Genomic DNA, 17598 nt, shown 5'->3' with positions numbered 1-17598 from the left:
AGGAGGCCTCCCCCGCAGGGCTCCGGTCACTTACGGATGGTTCCTCCGGGCAGGGCGCTCGCCGCCGCCGCCGCCGCCGCCGCCGCCGCTGTGCCTTTGAGTCAGCAAACTCCGTCGCCTGCCAGCCAGCTCGCCGGCTTGGCCCTGCCCGGAGGAACCATCCGTAAGTGACAGGAGCCCTGCGGGGGAGGCCTCCTCGCGCCGCCGAGGTGGGGACCGCGGCCGTGGGCGAGCCGGCCACCCTTTTCTTTTCCTGAGGGGCCGATGCGCCCAGGTGCCGTTCCCTGCGGGCCGGGAAGAGCTTGGGTCTCCCGGGATTGGAGCGGGGAGCTGCCACCTTTCCAGCCGGGATGTGCAGGGGAGGAAGAAATGGTCGGCTTCTTTGCCAGGGGAGGGCATGGAGCGTATTACGTATCGATACAGGGGTTTATGGCTAAAGAGATACCCCGGCGAGAGGGTGGGGCGGAGATGGAATCCTGGATGCCCAAAAAAGTGCTGTAGCACCTTACTCCAGGCCGGGTTTGGGTGTTTTTTTTTTTTTTTTTAAACCCATGAAACGGTAGCTTTGAGTTTAGAAATTGGGAAGGGTAGGTAGGGGTTTTCGTGGGATTGCGGGATTGAGGGAAGAGGCCCGAGAGAAAATCCACGTTGACTGGTGACCGGGTTTGGTACCACGGGAAAGCAACAGCCTGTTTTTCAGTTCTGATGCATCATACTTCTGTGAGATTATCGAGGAGAATGGTCACGGGGACGCAGGGCAGCGTGCCCTGCTTGAAAGGAAAGGCGTCTATTTCTGCAGGAAACGTTTTCTTGTAAGAATGATGGAATTAGAAATTTGAGCAGGAACGAGGCTTTCACGTGATCTCCTTCAAACCTTTCATTTTAAGGACGGGGAAACTAAGGCCCGGGGAGGGGAGTCCTTCAGCCGGATGGAAGCAGAAACAGGCCTAGATTCCAGTGGGCTTCTGACTCTGACCCTCGGGGGACGTGGAGGGGGGCAGGGGCGGGCTTGGAATGCAGAACTCCCTGTCCTTCCCCCCCCCCCCCGCGCCCCCCCCCCGCCTCACCCCCGCCTCACCCCCGCCCCGGGGGTGGGGGGGCGGGTGAGCTGGGCCGCGGTGTAAGGTGGACGGCCGGGAGAGAGCCAGTGAGAACCCACCGGCTCCTCCATCCGTGTCCGGGAGGTACCAGGCACGTGAGGTGAGCACTCCTGCCATTTCTGCCATCACTTCCAGGGATGGCTGTTCCTAAGGCCATTTTTATTCTAAGGAATGGTAGATTTCAGGTTGATTACTGGGGGTGTTTTGGATAAAGGTACAAAAATAAAATACATTTAGAAGTAAATAGGGGAAGATGTGAAAAACGTGATTACAAGCACTGGCTTGTATTTAACTCATCGTCCTGTTTTCTTCTGCCTGAGTATTTCATTCTCAGTTCCCACCTTACCAGTTACCCGGTTCAGTGGTGAGCAAATTGGTGTTGAACGAGTGGGGGTGTGCTCAGGTGACAGTGCTCCACACCAGGGGTCTCTTGACTGGCACTCCACTTCTCTCCCCACCACTCTGGGCTGTGGTGAGAACTTCCTCTTATTTTACTTTAGGGGAAGGCCTCCTGGAGCATGGTATCCAAAAAATAGATCTAAATTGTCATTCTTTTCTAAATAAAAATGTATTCATTAACGGCTGACGACTGTGTCCTAGACGCAGTTTTCCGTGGCTTTCGAGCACTCTTAAGTATCTTCTTTCAGCCTTAGGGTCTCTGCTTTCATTTTAAAGGGTTCACTTTGTTAGTTAAACTAGTTTGTGAAATGGCCTCTTTTTTTTTTTTTTTCCTCTTTTGGGGTCACTGCTGTGGTTTAACAACCAAGTTTGCAAAAGGCTTAGAGCTGGTTGAGATGAGAGTCCAGCCTCTGTAGTCTTTCATTTCTAAGAGTGGCAAAGAAGGGCTTTTTGCCAAGTCAGGGTTGACTTCCATGGAGAATATCCCAAATTTTAGACTGTTAGCACCTACCTCTTTCTTTCTCTTGGTTAATGCAGTAACTATGAATCAGCATTTATGCTCTCTTAGCTCTGTTCAAATAAAAGATAGTACGGGGTAGTGGTTACAGATTATGGTCTCAGGCTCACCCACGTTGAAGTCTTGGCACAGTCATTTGCTAGCTGAGGTACTGTCAGTGGGGGCACTTAACCTGTCTGACTTATCCTTTATTCAGAAATTAAAACAAAAAAAGCAATGGTAATCCTTGCGTCCCAGAATTGTAAGTAACAACAGCTGGCATTTCTTGAGCACTTACTATGTACTAGGCATTGTGAGAGAGTTTTTATGTGACAGTCTCCTTAATCCTCACAACAAATTTACGAATCTGATCCTATTTACCTCTGGGGAAACTGTGCTCGCTTCGGCAGCACATATACCTCTGGGGAAACTAAGGCATCAAGGTATTTAAGACTTCCTTAAACTTCACAGCTCACCATTTTAACCACTCAGCAAATGTATCCCACCTTTCTATAATAGCTAATAATAATTTTGGGCTTCCTGTAGGTCAGGCCCTTTTTCAAATACTCTATGTATATATTAACAGTCTTTCTACCCCCTCACACTTTTTTTTTAAGTTTTATTTAAGAGAGAGAGATAGAACACAAGCAGGGGAGGGGCAGAGAGAAGGAGAGACAGAACCCCAAGCAGGCTTCACACCATCAGCCCTATGTGGGCCCCAATGTGGGGCTCCAACTTGGAAACCACGAGATCATGGCCTGAGCTAAAACCAAGAGTCAGTCGGTCGCTTAACCAACTGCACCACCCAGGCACCCCACATCCTTCTTTTTTTTTGGTTATAGATGGGAGAAACTGTGGTTCAGAGCCCAGGGCTAGTAAATGATGGAGACAACATTTGACCTGGGCAGCCTGGCTCTGGAATGGGTGCTCTCACCCAGTCCCCCGTGAATGTATGTAAAGGGCTGAGCCAGGCCTCAATCAAAGGCAAGTCTTATTGGCACTTTCATTTATTCTTCCCTAAGTAACTACTTCCTCCTCCCAGTTATCTTCAGAGGAGATGCTTTTAGTTCTGCAAAGATTCAACTTTGCGTAAGTTTTGTGATTCTATATACGTTTATGGTATTCTCTGGTATTTTTAACAGCGTGTGGTAGGTCTCAGAGATCTTGATCCTAGGAATACAGAGAGAGGCTTTTGGGGATCTGTGAACCCCCTGAAAATGTCTGATTTTATACTCATGTGCAAAAGTGCATTATTCTGGAGAAGAGAATCCACAGCTTACTTCCGATTCTTAAAGGGTCACCCGTGGCGGAAAGAAAGGGTAGAAATGACTGTTCTATTCCCGACATCTCATTTTACAAATGGGGCAATGGAGACCCAGTGGAAAGGCAGAATAACTTAATCTGAACGACACCGCTAATTAGGAGTAGAAAGGGGTCCAAAACTCGGGTTTCCTGGTCTCGTCTTCTTTCCATCGCACTCCCATTCCCTTTGGAATAAGTGGTGCCAGGTGAATAAATTATGAGATGTCAAAAGACTCACTCCTCACCCGATAGGCTGCCACAGTGTGTGGGGCCCGCAAAGCTTCCTGGAAGTACCTATCAAAATACAGCATCTTGTGGCATATCATGTTGTAAACTGAACCCCTTTACTGTGATTCAGGATGGGCATCAACAACTCTGAAAGGTATGAGCAGGAGCATAAAAATGGGGGAGAAGGCGAGGAAAGAGTCATAACATGCACCGATTGAGTCGCAAGGAGGCCGTTGAGGCCTCTTGGTAGAATTGTAGTGTTAGAAAATGTTTTGCTGAGACGTTTGTAAATTCAATCTAAATTCCGTGAAGTCTGAGAATTCTGTGTAGTGTGTGAGTCACTAGGAAGTCAGGCCACCTCCTGGCCAAAGGCTGATGCTCCAGTGACTAAGCAAGACTGAAAGGTCATGAGATCTTTATTAGTTTAGGCCAGTCCTTTAACTTTGCTTCATTTTTTCAAATTGATAAAGTTTACCTGGAAAAATAGATTTGTCCTAATAGGTAATACATTTTGAAATGTACCGTCCAGCCAGATTTCAAAATATATCATGTAGGACCAGGGATGGGGAGTCCAGAAATGGTTCCATTGTGAAGACAGGAATTGAAAGTAACATAAAATCAACTACAGTTAAGTCTGTTGAGATGGTTGCCTCATACCATTCATAAAAGCACATTCCATTTAGAGTAAAGATTATATGTCAGAAACAAATTATAGACATTAAAATATACATACATGTGATGGTTTTCAAAAATAACTTTAGAGTAGGAAAGATCTTGCCAACTTTAATACTCAGAAGGCATAAAGGAAAATATTGATTTAATTTTATGAAACATTATACTAATATAAGAAAAAAGATGTCGTAAACAAAGTTGAAAGGCAGATGACAGATTAGCAAAGCAAATAGTTACAATATCTATAAAAGGCATGGAGTTTTCAAAGTCAATAGAGAAAAGAAAATAATCCAATAAAAATACAGGTAAAGGCTATTAACAGGTAATTCACACACACACACACACACACACACACACACACACACACACACGTTTAACTTTGTTAATAATCAGATAAGTGATTTGTTGCCTTCCCTGTTCTTCCACTCTCCCACTGACCCCTCCATTTGGTGGCTCTTTGGCCTGTCCTGATCTTCTTTTCTTTTTTATTTATTTATTTATTTTATAATTTTTTTTTTAATGTTTTTATTTTTGAGACAGAGAGAGACAGAGCATGAGCAGGGGAGGAGCAGACAGAGGGACACACAGAATCAGAAGCAGGCTCCAGGCTCTGAGCTGGCAGCACAGAGCCTGACTCAGGGCTCGAACTCACGGACTGTGAGATCATGACCTGAGCCGAAGTCGGATGCCTAGCCAACTGAGCCACCCAGGTGCCCCCTGATCCTCTTTTATTTCTCCACACTCTCTCTGTATATCTGTGGTTTTCAAATGTTTTTGTGCATTAGAATTCTCTGGGAAATTTGTGAAAGCAGATTTCTGGGCCTTACTTTGAAATATTCTCATGCAGTAGGTCTGGGATGTGACCTGGGATTCTGTGTTTTGATTCCCACGTGATCCAGATGCAATGACAAACACTGGACAAGCTGGTTTAATTTGTTTCTGAGACTTTGAACCATTAATTCCTTGATGCAGATGGCTGGCTCTCTTGTGAGCCCCAGGATTATGTAGTTAACATCAAATCTGACTCCTTGGATGTGTCAGGGACATTTTAAGTGAACTTGCCCAACATTATTGACCCTCCCCTCCCCAGTTTTGCGGGGCCTGACACTCAAGCGGTGTGGGGTCCTCTTTACGAAAAAGAACGCAGCATTGTGAATGCAAAATGCAGTACAGGTCCGCAGAGGTGTCTGTGCAGATGCCGGCCCAGAAACTGGAGATTCTTTAACTTCTTGGTGATTCTTCCCCTGCTCCCCACTCTCACCCAACCCGTCCTCCTCCCTTGCCCATCTGAAGAAATCATTACTGCCATCCGTCCATTCGTGTGTCCAGGCTAGCACCAGGAGCCATTTCTCCACCCCACCTCCCAGCCGTCTCAAGGTCTCGGTTCATTTTCCCATCTGTCTATGCTCCACCCCCTACCCCAGCTCCCTGCCTTAGCTCAGGCTGCTGCCGCACACATTCATATCAGCGCCTGATTACACCTCTCGTTCCACTCGGCTCCCCTCAGATCCAGTTTCCTAAATCAGCCAGAGTAATCTTTTTAAGAACTTACATTGACACGTGTGGTCTCCTGGATTTGCCAGCCCCATGGTGTGGACTGGATTGTCCCTGCAGGTGGCTGAGACTCGTGGCAGGGCCATGAATGTGGGGTGGGTGGGGGAGGGTCGGGCTGGGGTCACACTACACGAGCTTGACCTTTTTGGGGACTGGTTTCAAAGAAGTGGGGTGCATCTGGGGAGGCACGCCCGCATTGTTCACTAAGGCTTGTTGCTTTCCCTCCCAGTTTACCGCCTTTTCCTGTTAGAACTTGGGGGCCATGTAAGACCTGCGGAGTGCAAGCAAAGTCGGGGTGGATGTCCATTCTTTGCCTTTTGGTGCATTCCTGTGGTGATTAGATGTTATGTAGTAAAATCAGACTGTTTAATTAGTTTGGGGAAGAAAGGCACATTCTCTTCTAACCCAGGTGGCACCTGGGGGCCTCCTGTTCCTTAGAGAAATAATAAGGGGTGCCTGGGTGGCGCAGTCGGTTAAGCGTCCGACTTCAGCCAGGTCACGATCTCGCGGTCCGTGAGTTCGAGCCCCGCGTCGGGCTCTGGGCTGATGGCTCGGAGCCTGGAGCCTGCTTCTGATTCTGTGTCTCCCTCTCTCTCTGCCCCTCCCCCGTTCATGCTCTGTCTCTCTCTGTCCCAAAAATAAATAAACGTTGAAAAAAAAAATAAAAAAAAAAAGGAGAAATAATAAACCTCGGGGAGAACCCACCAGCCATAGTCCAGGGAATTCCACAGTTTTCCCAGGTTTTCTGCCAATTCCCTGGGGTGCAAGTGGGAGAAAGGCTCACCTGCTCTCTCTGTTTTACGTTGGTGTCAGCCCTGACATGCTGATAGAGCAGTCTGCCACCATGTGCTTTGCTGGGTCAGTGAACTTAACTAGGTTAGTGGGAGGTCAGCCGGCGGGGCCCCTGACCCGCCATCTTGTGTGTCCTTCCTTCTGCCTCTTAGTCCTTCCCTCCCTCCCTCCTCATTGTCCTCTGAGCTCCAGTCTTTTCCCTCCATGACTCTGGATTCTTCCCAGGTCTTTCCTCAGACTTATAAACCCAAACAGTTCAAAGTGCAGAGCACAACAAGGGGCTTTGTATATTGGAGACTTGTGCTTCTTAGAAATTAGAAATATAAACACGTAAAGAAGAGAGTTTTCTATCAGGTGATAATTTTCTTCCCCACCCCCCCCTTTTTTTTTTAATTAAAAGGTTTTGTTTTTGTTTTTATGTTTGAGAGACAGAGACAGAGCATGAGCTGGAGAGGGGCAGAGAGAGAGGGAGACACAGACTCTGCAGCAGGCTCCAGGCTCTGAACTGTCAGCACAGAGCCCTATGTGCGGCTTGAACCCATGAACCGCAAGATCATAACCTGAGCCAAAGTCGGATGCTTAACCAACTGAGCCACCCAGGCACCCCTCTTCCCCTTTCTTATTGACATAGCAGCTCTCCTTATTGTAGAGTGGCATTCGGAAGAGCTGGGGAGAAGGGGGAAAAGGGGAGAAGGCAGTCGTCCTTGCAGCATTCTGGGGTCACCAGCTGGGTTGGGGGATGGTGTTACCATAGCTCGGGGTTCTGGTATCTCAGCAGGAGACACAGAGACTTTTTGTCAGCTATCTATGGATGATCAGACCCTGAGAATCTGGGCTCCTGCTCAAACACGCATGAAAGCTCCTATGCCAGGAAATCAATGCAGTGATTTACAAGGAGGTGCAGACTAGATGCTGGTTTTTTCCTAGTCAGCTCATTTCCCTGACAGTTGAGAAACCTTGAAAAACTGACCTCTGTTTTGAGAACTTTGCTAAACCGAGTCGGTAAACAAACACACGTCAAAATGCCCTTGGATTACAGTCAGTGCTTTGGCAAGTAATTTAGGGAATAATAACTTTGGTTTTTTACCCACTTGAAAAGGACTTTCTATGTGGCTTATCTTCGCCTTCTTGGATCAAAGTTGGGCATTGGACATCCCCGGGTAAATGATTTACTTCAGGCAATGGCCCAGGTATGCATTTCACACACGTGGGCTGAGTTTCAGAGCCGTATAAAGATCTAAGATTTTCTGCTTCTGTAAATATTACTGTTTCATCTGACAAAACAGATACTTGAAAAGAACATTTTTTTTTTTCTAAAGAACATTTTTTAAAGGCACAGGTGCTCTGTGATATTGAGGGAGACTTCAGCATTTTTCCTCAGGGGTCTTGGAGAAGTCTAGGACCGTAATGAACAGGGACACTGGCTGACACGGCAAATCCTTGGCATCTGCCTCCATGTTTGTTCCTTCAGTCTTTGCAGCAGGTCGACGAAGTAGGCAGGTGTCCTGTTTTTACAGATGAGGAAACTGAGGCACAGAAAGGTTATTTTCTCCTGGCAAAGGGCAGAATGAGAATTCACAGTCAGGCTGCTTGGCATTGAACAGCTCCACTGTTTTCCCATTCACTGTGTCCTTCCTACTCCTCTTAGGGGAAGTCAGAAGTGAAATCTTGCTCAAACATGAAATCTCCCTTCTTGCTTGTCCCTCATTTTAACTTGCGAATTCTTCCTATCTGGACTGATGTCACTTTGGACAGATTTGAACTTGACCAGTAGGTCACAGTTCCTTGTGTTGCTCTTCTCACAAGTAACTGAAATTGCCTCCCTAGTTGCAGTTCTTTGCAACGGAGGCTGCGAGCTCGTGGAAAGATTGTCATTTCCAGTGTGTTGTAATGCTTTTCCTTTTGAAAGAGAATTTATCACTGGTACTAAAGAGGAACATTTAGTGCTCACTTCTGTCTCTAATTTGCATCCCTGTACCCTTTTCTTATCTCACTCCCAACCTGTTCTCCAAAACAAGATTGTTTTGTGTGGATGTCCTACATCATCCTAGCTTATTCCCACCCGACCTCATCTTTCTCTTAGCTCTCAAAACAGCGCCCTCCCCCCACTCCCACACCTTTCCAACTTCTTCATTCTGCCAGTGACCACAGTCTTTTTTCCGGTCACCTGATTGGTGAGTCATCACTGACTCCCTTTTCTCCATCATGCTCTTGTCCAAGTTTTTTTCATGATATATATATTTTTAAATAGATTTTGTGTGTTTTTTTAGAGCAGTTTTAGGTTCACAGCAGAATTCAGGGAAAGCACAGAGAGATTCTCTATACTGTCTGCATCCCCTCCCCCATCATCACCCAGAGTCCACACTTTCTTTACATTAAGGTTCACTCACGGTGTTGTACTCTGTGGGTTTTAACACAAGTCAGACACGTGTCCACCATTAGAGTATCCTACAGAATAGTTTCACTGCACCCAACACCCTCTGTGTTCTGCTTCTTGTTATTTTCTAGTGCTTTTCCATCCCCCCAGCCCACCTTGGGTCCGTGATGTTTTCTGCTGGCTGGAGCATCCAAGCAGCCCCCTGATGAAGCTCATGGCCTTTAATTTCTCTCCCGGTCAATCCATCCTCCACCCCATCCTCGCATGAGTTGTTGCTATCATATCATGGCAATTTCCTCAGTCATCCCTGCCTTCCAGCAGGATCGAAGTTCAAATTCCTCCTCTTTTTTTAATATATAATCTAAAAAATTTTTTTAAATTTATTTTAGAGAGAGAGAGCAAGAGGCAGAGGGAGAGAGAGAGAGAATCCTAAACAGGCTGTACACTCAGCATAGAGCCCGACACAGGGCTTGATCTCATGACCTGAGGTGAAAGCAAAAGCTCAACCGACTTAGCTACCCCAGACCCCCATCAAATCCTCCTCTTATCATACAGGGATTTCCCCATCCTAGATGCCCTTTGGAGCCCTTCTAGACTTACCTCCTTGCAGTATTCTGCCAACACAGCTCTTCCCCTCCTGGGGGGCCGGATTCCTGTCTCTCCGAACGTGGTACTGCTGCTTAATCACCTAGTCCCGTTTTCTGTGCTTGTCCTGATGCGAGCATCGAGGCCTCCTCACTCCCTGTCTTCTCCGTGAAGCCTCTGCCTCTCCATTCTTCCTGTGGCCTTGTTGTCAGTGCTATTTTGGGGGGGGGGGGGGAGAGTGACACACAGTGAGTTCTGCATTACAAGCGGACTGTCTCATATCTGTGCCTGGGCATCTTTAGGCCGTGGAAGTGAGAAAGTGTTACTTAACCATTTAAAAAAATACCCGTCACCAGGACCAGACCTGTAACAATCAGACAGCAGAGGCTCAGTGATTACGTATTGAATTGACTTGTCCTTGTCCCCCATAATGCTTAGAGGGTCCTTTATTGCCAGTGACACTAAAGAGGTCTGTCATGTGAATGCAGCACACCTCTCTCAGTATTCTTTCTTTCTGAGGAGAAAGTCTCATCAGATGTTTGGCTGCAGGCTTTCCCAGGTTCATATACAGCCAGGACTCTGCCCCCAGCTCACCTCCTAAAGCATTTGAGACATTAATGAGCCAGTGTATCGGTTGCTGTCTTTTAAGCATTTATTTCTAAGGAGATAGTGCAGGTGCCATGCTGGACATAGTGGGTCCCTTGTGGTGAGTAAGGGGGAGGCTGGCTACCTGGCTTTGGATCCTGGCTCCTTCACTTACTAGCTACACGACCTTGGGCGTGGTTTCCTTATTTGTAAAATGCAAGTAATGATACTTGGCCGTCTTGGGGATTAGATGAGATAATTCATCTTACAAGCTCTCCAGTATCTGACACATGGTTAGCAGTCTGCTATTTTTTATTTTGATTACAGTTTCTGATTATCAGTGGCATAACTGTAACATTATTCCCCATTCTCCTCTTTTACAGTCCAGTGGAGTTAGGTCAGGAGGAAAGATAGAAAACGACAGAGGAAGACCTGGGTGGCTCGGATAGTCCCCTCTAGGCTGTTGCTGGCTGAAAGCTTTCTTTTCTTCCAAGGTGAATGATTAACGACCATGAGTGAGAAGGGAGAGGGCTGGGAGGAGAGGCAGGTGAAGTGTTTGTATGCCCCTCCTCTCAGCCCACGTGGTTAGGCCGCTTAGAAACTTGATGGTGGTGCAGACATGGAGAAAATTAGTTGGGAGTAATGCAGTCAAATTTAATTGACCCGATATTTATTGGGCACTTACTATAGGCCAGGCACTCTGCTAAGTGCTGTTATAAAGCCTGAATGATTTGGACAAGGTCCCTGTCCTTGTGGGACCTTTGAGAGGACAGATAATAAACAACAAAATAGATTAATAGATAAAACAATACAGATTGTGATAAATTCTAAAGAGAAAATAAAAGGGTAGAACATTACTGGGGGGAGTTTGCTTTAGTGGGTGATCAGGGGAGGCTCCTCTGAGGAGGTAGCATTGAAACCAAGAGCTGCAGGATGGGAAGGAGCCTCCATGGTGGGTTAGGTGGGGAGGTTGGGGTGGGAGGGGCTTTAGAGGGAACAAGAGGCGCAAAGGGACTGAGGTGGGAGTTTCAGAATTGACCTGTAGGGCAACTAGGCACCATGAGTGTGCAGAGTTGAGCCAAGGGGTTGGTCAGAGAACCAGAGTGCTGTGCTTTACAGGGGTTGTGCAGATATAGACTTTGTCCTCTGAAACAGTGGTTTTCAAAAATTGTCACCAGTACACTTGAGGGAGCAGGCAGTGACCTTCTGGGGTGGGCTGTCGAGGGGTTGGTGATGGGGAAGTCTCGGGTCTGTGCGATTTGAAAAGAGCCCTCTGGGATTGGGATGTACCTCCTTCTCCCCTTCCCCAAATGGAGAAGCACTGTTCTTCAGGATCCACTCAGAAGCCATGGGATCTGGGAACTTTTACGTCCCTTATTTTTCAATTAAATGTGTGAGGTTTTATAGGCACACTATAGGACATGGAATTCTCTCAACTGGTGAGAACATTGGCTTGGGCATTTGAGGATGAGTCACTGTTTAATTGGATCGCTGTGTGACCCACTTCAATACCTAACTGTTTTTGAATAGAAAAGTTACTTTTCACTTTCTTTTGAAATTATTTAGAAATGACTTTGGAGATGTCCTTTAAGATTCAATGCACGTGGATGTTGTCCTTGTGTTAGGAGAGGCAGTCGAGGGGAGAGGAGAGAAGAGCTTCTGGCATTTAGGAGCCTCAGTTTGAGTCTGCACCACAGAGTGTGGCTTTCAGTGGCCATTTATCCTCTCTGGGTATTGGTATCCTCTTGTGTGAAATGAGACACGTAAGTTGCCTGCCTCACCAACTGTCATGGGACAGTGCTTTTATAAACGTCAGAACGTCAGAAAATAAAAGTTAACTTTCAAAAGCTTAAATTCTGGGGGCACCTGGTGGCTCAGTTGGTTGAACATCTGACTTGATTTTGGCTCATCAGGTCACTATCCCAGGATCATGGGATCAAGCCTGCTTGATGCCTGCTTGGGATATTCTCTCTCTGTCTGTCTCTCTCTCTCTCTCTCTCTGCCTCTCTCAATCTCTCTCTCTCTCTCTCCCCCTCCCTCCCTCCTCCTCTCCCTCTCCCCCTCTCCCCTGCTCATGCTCTCTTGCTTTCTCTCTCTCTCTCTCTCTCTCTCTCTCTTAAAAAAAAACCAATCAAACAAAAAACCCAAAGAACTTAAATTCTGTTTGTGTACATTATGGCCAATAGCACTTATGGCCCCGATATAATTTATGACATAGAAGGTAACTTTTCACTGCTTACAGATGATTGGTTTCTGGAATAATTTAAAGGAGAATATTTTTATAACTTTACACTTAGGAGTAGGCTTTGTAAGTATGGGGCAAAACTTAAAAGCCATAAAGGAAATGACTGATAAAATTCATTACCTAAAAACAATTAGCATAGCAAAACCCCATAAGCAAAAAAAAAAAAAAAAAAAAGTTTACAAACCAGAAAAATATATTTGTATTTCATGTTATATATTAAGGATTAATTTTCCTAATACATAGAGAACTCCTACAAATCAATAAGGAAAAGAACAAGAATACTATAGGAAAATGGTCAAAGGATATGAGCAAACAATTCATAGAAAATAACTTAGTGGCTCCTAATCACATAAAAATGCTGACCTCACAAATAATTTTTTAAATTCTAATTAAATTGCACTGAAATTTACAACATTTCACCTGTCTGGGATTCACAAAGAGAAAAACATTTTGAAAACCATCCGTGTTAGGGAGGCTGTGGGAAAACAGAACTCACATACTCGCTTGATGAATGTGTATTAGTTTCCTATAGAGGCTGTCTTGCTGGTATCTGTCAGAGTGGAAAATTCACATGGTCTTGCTTGACTCAGAAATTCCATGTGCAGAAATTTACCCTTCAGGTAAATTCACAGGATTCACTGTTTCTAACAGCAAGAGTGCCTATCCATGCAAGCTGGTGAACACGAATTAGGGTACATTTGCACAATGGAGTAGTACACAGCCACAAAAAGAGAACAAGAATGGTCTATGAATATCTGTGGAGCAGTGTGTATTGTTAAGTACAGAGTGAAGTGTAGGAAGGGCCATATGTGAGTCTACGATTTACAGAAAAGGAAGCGGCGGCGGGGGGGGAATCGTGTATGTACTTCCATATGCGTAAAATATCTCTGGAAGTTATATTAAAAATGATGAAGAGGTAGGGAAAAGAGGGAGAGTTTTTATTCTATACTCTTCCGTGTATTTTATATTTTGAAATAAGTTATGTTTTAAAAATTAATAAATATGAAACAAAAAAATAGAACATAAAACTGTTGTTGAGGTAGGGATTGAACCTACGTATAGATTCAGCATTGTGTTTGATCCCCAGGTTATTAAACGTCTTTATGTGTTCACCACTATCACAGTTTGGGGCTGTGGAAAGGGAGGACACTCTTCAAAGAGCTGTTGGCCATTTTGGGGGCATGAGACTAATGTACACCACAATCAGAGGCAGTGGAAGGACCATCTGATCAAACATTCAGGGGCTGGTGCATCTGATTTCTGATGGGGATTCGGTTCTCCACTAGTCAGGGGAACACTGTGTTCAAAGTGTATATACAAAGCTTGTGGTAGAATAATGGCCCCCCAAAAGGTCCATGTTCTCATCCCCACAAGCTGTGAATGTTTCCTTGTATTCAAGGGTGGATGTGATTAAATTAAGGCCCTGGAGATGAGATTATCCTGGGTTTTCTACGTAGGCCCAGTCGAATCACATGGATCCCTACAGGCAGAGAACTTTCTTGGCTGTGGTCAGGGGGAGATGCGCCCCCAGAAGAAGGGTCAGAGAGATGGTATGTTGCTGGCTTTGAAGATGGAGAAGAGGGACAGGAGCCCAGGAATGCCGGCGGCCTCTAGAAGCTGGAGAAGGCAAGGGAGCAGTCTCTCCCTTAAAGCCTCCAGCCCTGTAGATGCCTTGATTTTAGCCAAGAGAGATCAGTGTTGGATTTCCGATCTATAGAGCTGTACAATAATAAGTTTGTGTTGTTTTAAGCCACGAAATTGATGGCAGTTTGTTATAGCAACTATAGGAAATGCGTGCAAAGATGATGTAGAAATAGCCCCGAAGCTTTGCTCTCACGGGCTTTCGAGTTTAGGAGGGAAGAGAAGACAAGAATCTAGTCAATTACCATGCCAAGCAAACATGGAAAGTGGCATGAAGATTTGCAAGGAGCTGTCCACGAAGGAGCCAGGGAAGGCTTGGGGAAGAGGTGCAGGTGAGTTGTGCCGTGAGAGGCAGTGTGGCTTGCTGATTGGGAGGAGGGACTCTGGTGCGGATTGTGGGTTTGAATATTGGCTCTGCCTCTTCTTATTTATGGGGCCTGGAGAAAGTCAATCTCTCTGTGCCTCAGTTTTCTCATCTGTAAAGTGGGGATACTTAATAATGCCTCTTCGAAAGGCTGTTGTGCAAAGTCAATAAGTTAACGTGTGTCGAGTGCTTGGAGTAGTTTCTGGCCATTCTAAGGGCTGTGGAGGTGTACGCTTTTGATATTTTGCCCTAACGGATGGGTAGGGCAGAGACAGGCAGAGAGACGTGATGGAGCATCTGGGGACACCGAGCCCACTGCTGGAGAGAGGAAGGCTCTCAGTTGAATGGTGGGATCGCCGGTGGGAAGAAGGAGCAGAAACTAAGACTGTTTCTGACCATGGAGCCAGATGATGGTGGCCTTGGAAGTTGGATGGAAGGACATCCACTTAGTGCCCTAGAGGTTTCAGCAGGTAGGATGACAATGAGTTCAGCGAGGGTGCTGATCAGGTTTCTCTAAGAGGGGAGGCAGGTGTGGTTTTGAGCCCTGACTCCAGAGTCTTCTTCCCACTCACCTCTACTCCATCCCTTCACTCTGAGCAGCCTGACCTCTAACCAAGATGGTCACTCTTCATTCTCCTCTCTGCTACCAGGGCCACCCTGCAGGATTTGGATTCGGGGCCACCACCTGGTGTCTTGTCAGTACTGGATCACCAGGATTCCGTGTCTCTAGAGAACACTGTGGGATCTGTAGCTGGCTGTCATGTGTGTAGATGCTCAGAGTCACCTGCTTCTTCAAAGCCAGTTTTCAGCCTCTTCTGTGTCCCCACAGACAAAGGAGCAGAGACCTGAGCTGTGTGGCTTTAGCAAGTCCCCACAGGCTGATGGCTGGGCCCGGTGGTGAGTGTGGGCCTATCCCTGTTGCCTTTGAGAAGCCAGCTCTCTTCTGGCCATTTGGGGTCGGTGTCTTCTCAACATGTAGGGCTGGTTCTTGCACAGATGAGCCACCAGAACCTTCAGAGTTCTTGGAGAGAATGATCCTGAGGTGCAGCATTTGTAAGCAGAAATGGGAATCTGGATTTTCCAGACCCGACTGCCTAGTCCTTGTGTCCTGTGTGTTCAACCTCTGCCTTTTGGAAATTCCTCTTTCCTCATAGCTGCTCAGATTCCTCTTGCTGACTCGGGGATGCCCAGGGCCTCTCAGGGAGCTGTCCCTGAAATACGGGATTCCCACCTGGCCTTCCTCCCCATCCCCCCTCACCCCCCCCAACTCTGTGCTCTTGGCTTATCTCATCCTTCTGCCCCTCCTCTCACTCCTGCTTTTGTCTCCTAAGAATTTACAAGCTGGAGTGTCAGTCTTCCAAGGCCTCTTCTCTACTACATTATCTGATAAGTGAGTGAACTTGTGCAAAGGGACAGGTAGGGGCTAATGAGTGGATTTATTATGATCATGTGAGGAAATGCCCAGGCCTGCCTGTCCTTGGATAAGTCATCACCTCCATTAGGTGTCTCTTCTTATCTGAGAAACAGAGACCGTAATACTTGCCCCGCCTCAGAGGACTGTTGTGACTAGGATATCATTCATCCATTTGTTCATTCACTCATCCGTTCTATAGTCATCGAGTACCGACATCGTGGCTGATACTGTGCCAAGCAGCAGGTATACATTAGTGATAGAACAGATGCGATGCCTGCCCTACTCTTTTTTTTTTTCAACATTTATTTATTTTTGGACAGAGAGAGACAGAGCATGAACGGGGGAGGGGCAGAGAGAGAGGGAGACACAGAATCCGAAACAGGCTCCAGGCTCCGAGCCATCAGCCCAGAGCCTGACGCGGGGCTCGAACTCCCGGACCGCGAGATCGTGACCTGGCTGAAGTCGGACGCTTAACCGACTGCGCCACCCAGGCGCCCCAGGACTGTTGTAATAAAGAAGTTTGAGTTGCTTAAAATTAGATTCTGAGGAAGCTCCAGATGCCAATGGTCGTGCGTGAGTCTGGCTGTGGGTTACTTCATTCAGAGCAGAGGCTACACATAGTTCTTAAAACTGTCATGTTAGGGCTTGTGCTGGGCCCTTGAGATCAGGATTGTAGTTTTTCATCCCTTCCTCTGCTGAGGAAACTGGCTTGGACTGAGTCTACTCCCAGGTAGTAGCACACTTGGGAACAGAACCTCTTTTTTTTTTTTTTTAATTTTTTTTTAATGTTTATTTATTTTTGACAGAGAGAGAGAGTGAGCGAGTGCGCGTGCGCACACACACACACACACACACACACACACACACACACACACATGAGCGAGCAGGGGAGGGGCAGAGAGGGAGGGAGACACAGAATCCGAAGCAGGCTCCAGGCTCCGAGCTGTCAGCACAGAGCCCAACGCGGGGCTCGAACCCACGAACCGTGAGATCATGACCTGAGCGGAAGGCAGACACTTAACCGACTGAGCCACCCAGGCGCCCCTCTGTTTCTTCTTTTATACACCGTGCTGCATCTTGGGAAAGGGCCTAGTATTTATATTAAAAAGATACGTGAAGCACCCATAGGAATCAAGATGTAGAAGTTAACTGGCAAAAGGAGGAAGAAGCTAGGTGTGTGTGTGTGTGTGTGTGTGTGTGTGTGTGTGTGCGCGCGCGCATGCGCATGTGCACATGCACAGAAGAGGCGCGAAGAACCTCCATGCATGGGGCATTTTGGGGACCCTGCAGTTTCTCTCTCTCAGCCTTCATGTGTGGCTAACTAGAAAACCACTTAACAGATACCTGATCAATTTTTTTTATTGTAGTGAGAACATTTAATATGAGATCTACCCTCTTAACAGATTTTTAAGTATGCTACACAGTATTGTTTAAAAAAAATTTTTTTTAACATTTATTTATTTTTGAGAGACAGAGAGAGATAGAGCACAAGCAGGGGAGGGGCAGAGAGAGAGAGGGAGACACAGAATCCAAAGCAGGCTCCAGGCTCCGAGCTGCCAGCACAGAGCCCAACGTGGGACTCGAACTCACGGACCGTGAGATCATGACCCGAGCTGAAGTCGGCCACTCAACCAACTGAGCCACCCAGGTGCCACTGACACGCAGTATTGTTAACGATAAGTACATATCACACAGCAGCTCTCTAGAATTGGTCCTTCTAGTAGATACTGGATGGTGTTAGAACTTGTACACTGGTGTTTTGTCTCCTCAGGGCTATTGTTTCCCTCACAGGCAGCACTTTTCCTTGACTAAGACATTGCATAACTGGGCTCTTCACGGTTGGT

At 46.6% G+C, this 17598-nt stretch overlaps 1 protein-coding gene across 4 annotated transcripts in view; it reads left to right on the top strand.

Annotated features, from left to right (window-relative positions):
- Window positions 1-50: 50 nt before the first annotated feature.
- The window catches only part of SNX10 (sorting nexin 10), a 75679-nt gene continuing 58131 nt past the window's right edge, over window positions 51-17598 (top strand). Inside the window, exons 1-2 of one of the 4 annotated variants that reach the window (XM_040472400.1) lie at window positions 57-163; window positions 2838-2979. The gene's annotated coding sequence lies outside the window, so the exon portion shown is untranslated. Of the gene's footprint in view, window positions 210-1180; window positions 1201-2837; window positions 2980-17598 lie in introns of those variants that run through there. The other 3 variants (XM_040472398.1, XM_040472399.1, XM_040472401.1) reach the window with 3 other exon arrangements.

Source organism: Herpailurus yagouaroundi, unplaced genomic scaffold (genome assembly GCF_014898765.1).
Source record: "Herpailurus yagouaroundi ecotype Mexico unplaced genomic scaffold, PumYag 100, whole genome shotgun sequence".
NCBI classification, from domain to species: Eukaryota; Metazoa; Chordata; class Mammalia; order Carnivora; family Felidae; genus Herpailurus; species Herpailurus yagouaroundi.
This window is presented reverse-complemented; position numbering and strand designations above follow the sequence as displayed.